Source organism: Mandrillus leucophaeus, unplaced genomic scaffold (genome assembly GCF_000951045.1).
Source record: "Mandrillus leucophaeus isolate KB7577 unplaced genomic scaffold, Mleu.le_1.0 Scaffold569, whole genome shotgun sequence".
Classification (NCBI taxonomy): Eukaryota; Metazoa; Chordata; class Mammalia; order Primates; family Cercopithecidae; genus Mandrillus; species Mandrillus leucophaeus.
Window position 1 is genome coordinate 212,601 of NW_012106130.1, and position 4,374 is coordinate 216,974.

Here is a 4,374-nt window from a genome sequence, read left to right on the forward strand (position 1 = left end):
TACGTGTAGATAGGCTGGGTATAGTGACTCATGCCTGTAATCCCAGCACTTTGGGAGGCTGAGGTGGGCAGATCACTTAAGGTCAGGAGCTGGAGACCAGCCTAGCCAGCATAGTGAAACCCCATCTCTACTAAAAATAGAAAAATTAGCTGGGCGTGGTGGCACGCGCCTGTAATCCCAGCTACTCTGGAGGCTAAGACCCAAGAGTTGCTTGAACCGGGGAAGCAGAGGTTGCAGTGAGCTGAAATCATGTCACTGCACTCCAGCCAGGGCATCAGAGTGAGACTCCGTCTCAATAAAATGAAAAAAATGTAGAGAGAGAGTATAATCTCTTAAAAAGTGTCTATGTGTCAATATATAACCTGTTACATTATTAGAAGTGGTTTCTGGCTGGGCATGATGGCTCACGTCTATAATCCCCACACTTTGGGAGGCCAAGGCGGGTGGATCACTTGACGTCAGGAGTTCGAGACCAGCCTACCCAACATGGCAAGACTCCGTCTCTACTAAAAATACAAAAATTAGCCAGGTGTAATGTCGGGTACCTGTAACCCCAGCTACTCGGGAGGTCAAGGCAGGAGAATCACTTGAACCTGGGAGGTGGAAGTTGCAGTGAGCCAAGATCCATCACTCCATTCCAGCCTGGGCGATAAGGTGAGACTTTAAAAAAAAAAAAAAAGGGCGGTGGGGGGGGATTTCCGGTTTCCATGCTCCTCACAGAGGGGTCCATACAGCGTTGTTCTGGATTCCCATCATAACTTAAAGGGAAAATTTCTCAATGTCTGGAGCCCTTGATGTCCTGCAAATGAAGGAGGAGGATGACCTTAAGTTCTGCAGCAGAAACCCACTTAGGTGGCACCAATCTTGACTTCCAAATGGAACAGTACATCTACAAAAGGAAAAGTGACGGCATCTACATCATAAACCTGAAGAGGACCAGGGAGAAGCTTCTGCTGCAGCTCATGCCATTGTTGTGGTTGAAAACCCCGCTGACGTCAGTGTCATGTCCTCCAGGAATACTGGCCAGAGGGCCCTGCTGAAATTTGCTGCCGCCACTGGAGCCACAGCAATTGCTGGCCACTTCACTTCCGGAACTCTTACTAACCAGATCCAGGGAGCCTTCCGGGAGCCACGGCTTCCTGTGGTTACTGACCCCAGAGTTGACCAATAGCCTCTCACAGAGGCATCTTATGTTAACCTTCCCACCATTGCTCTGTGTCACACAGATTCTCCTCAGAGCTGTGTGAACATTGCCATTCCATGCAACAACATGACGTTCACTCAGTGGGTTTGATGTGGATGCTGCCCTGGGAAGTTCTGCACATGCGTGGTACCATTTCCCACGAACACCCGTGGGAGGTCATGCCTGATCTCTACTTCTACAGGGATCCTGACGAGATTGAAAAAGAAGAGCAGCCTGCTGCTGAAAAGCCTGTGACCAAGGAGGAATTTCAGGGTGAACAGACTGCTCCAGCTCCTGAGTTGACTGCTACTCAGCCTGAGGTTTCAGACTGGTCTGACGGCGTGCAGGTGCCCTCTGTGCCTATTCAGCAGTTACCTACTGAAGACTGGAGTGCTCAGCCTGCCACGGAAGTCTGGTCTGCAGCTCTCACGACTCAGGCCACTGAATGGGTAGGAGCAACCACGGAATGGTCTTAAGTTGTCTTGTGCCGGCTCTTAAGCAACATGGAAACAAGGTTGATAGAAAATAAACATCAGTTCCTAAAAAAAAGAAAAAAAAGAAAACAGAAGAAGTGGTTTCCCCAGGGGAGAGAGATTGATAGAGATGAAGTAAAGAGAAGCATGTTCACTTTTTACCATGCAAGAATATGTATTTTTAACTCATTACAAGCATAAGTACCTTCTATAAAGACTTTTTAAAATTTTTATACAGACAGGGTTTCATTCCATTGCCCAGGCTGGGGTGCAGTAGCACTATCATATCCCATTGCAGCCTCAAACTCCTTGGCTCAAGTGATTCTCCTGCCTCAGCTTCCCAAATAGCTGGGACTACAGGCATGTGCCACTACGTACAGCTAATTTGAAAAAAAATTTTTTTTCAGTCAGGCACTCTAATCCCAGCACCTTGGGAGGCTGAGGTGGGCAGATTGCTTGGGCTCAGGAGTTCAAGACCAGCCTGGGCAACATGGCGAAACCCCATCTCTACTAAAAATACAGAAATTAGCCAGGCATGGTGGCACATGCCTGTAATCCCAGCTACTCGGGAGGCTGAGGCAGGAGAATTGCTTGAACCCAAAAGGCAGAGGTTGCATTGAGCAGAGATCGCACCATTGTACTCCGGCCTGGGCAACAGAATGAGACTCAATCTCAGAAAAAAAAAAAAAAAAGATTTTTTTTCACTCAACATTTTCCCATTTTCACTCCAATCTGGTTTTCTTTTGTCTTAGCGCCCATGTCAACACGATGAATGGGCATCTACTGTGTATCGGGCACTGTGTGCAGTGCTTTTCATACCTTTTATTCCTTAATTCTCCCAACAACACTTGCAAGATAGGTGCCATAATCCTCATATTCCCACTGAAAGCACAGATTTGAAGAAGTTAAAAACTAGCTTCGGGTCGTGCCACTTGTAAGTGACAGAGCTGGAGCTTGACCCTGTGCCTGTTAAGCTCCAAAGTCTACATCCTTTCCAATAATCCACACTTCCTCCAAACATGTATTTATATTTCTCAGGTCTATATCATCTCCATCCAGATCTTTTCATAGTAAATGCTTAGAATTTAGGTAGCAATGAAGTCTGGTATACAAATGTTACTCTACTTCCATTGCCTTTTCCTTGATTTGTGTTTAGGGTTCAAACAATAAGCTGTGAAGTTTTCCAAACGTGAGAATTTCCCTAACATAAAGACTACATTTATTCTGTTCCGGTAAAAAGAACATTTATGTTACAGGATGATCAGAGATAGCCAAAAGAAGAGGCGGGAGGGGTGCTGAAATCTCAGTTGCCTGAGTGGTGCCTGATATTCCTGAAACCCTCACTTTGGTCAGCTTTCCATTTCCTTAGAATGTGAAGTATTTTTAACCTGCTGGTGGAATTCTGTTCCTCTCATGGAATGAAGACTCATCACACTCTTGGCTAGGATGTGATAATAAAAGCAGAAGAAAGACTGAATGTGGTGGTTCATGCAGGTAATCTCAGCACTTTAGGACGCCAAAGCAGGAGGATCGCTTGAGCCCAGGAGAGACAAGACTGGGCAACATAGTGAGACTCTGTTTCTTAAAAAAAAAAATAAAAATAAATAAAAATAAAAAATTAGCTGGGCATGGTAGCACATGTCTATAGTCCCATCTACTCTGGAGGCTGAAGTGGGAGGATCACTTGAGCCCAGAAGTTGGAGGCTGCAGTGAGCTAGCTATGATTGTGCCACTGCAGTCCAGCCTAGGTGACAGAGCAAGACTCTGTCTCTTAAATAAATAAACAAGTAAATCAAAGCAGAAGAACTGTTCTGATGCTAACAGCACTGGAATACTCCCATGGCTAGATTTGCCTGAGTTTAGACCAAAAAAACCCCTGATATATTTCCCAAACTTAATAAGAGTGTAGAGACATGCTTATTGGAAAGCAATAAAGTCTTTAAGAGACTTTAACAATGCAAAACTCTCTGTGAGATCTTCCTACTTTCTCTTATCTTTTTTTTTTTTTTTTTTCCTTGAGATGGGGTCTCACTCTGTCATCCGGGCTGGAGCACAGTGGCACAATCTCAGCTCACTGCAACCTCCAACTCCGGGGCTCAAGCAATTCTCCCAATTCGGCCTACCAAGTAGTTGGGACTGCTGGTGTGTACCACCACGCTCAGCTATTTTTTTGTATTTTTGGTAGAGACGGGGTTTCACCACGTCGCCCAGGCTGGCCTTGAGCTCCTAAGCTCAAGTGAACTCCTAGGCCTTCCAAAGTGTTGGGATTACAGGTGTGAGCCAGCATGCCAGGCTCCTACCCTACTTTTCTTGCTTGCTTGCTTGCTTGCTTGTTTTTTTTTTTGTTGTTTTGTTTTTGTTTTTTGAGACAAAGTTTCACTCTGTCATCAAGGCTGGAGTGCAGTGGCACGATCTCGGCTCACTGCAGCCTCGACCTCCCAGGCTCAAGTGATCCTCCCACCTCAGCCTACCAAGTAGCTGGAACCACAGGCACGTGCTACCACAGGCAGTCAATTTTTATTTATTTTTACTTTTTGTAGAGATGAGGTCTCACTATGTTGCCCAGGCTGGTCTCCAACTTCTGAGTTCAAATGATCCTCCCACCCCACCTCAGCCTCCCAAAGTGCTGGGATTACAGGTATAAGCCACCATGCCTGGCCTGATCTTCCTATTTTTCAAGTTCTAGATTAAACACCCAGCATAATTCAACAGAAGCAA

At 45.8% G+C, this 4,374-nt stretch overlaps 1 pseudogene; it reads left to right on the forward strand.

Annotated features, from left to right (window-relative positions):
• The first annotated feature begins 778 nt into the window (after positions 1 to 778).
• On the forward strand, positions 779 to 1,659 carry LOC105552629 (annotated as a pseudogene).
• The last annotated feature ends 2,715 nt before the right edge of the window (positions 1,660 to 4,374 follow it).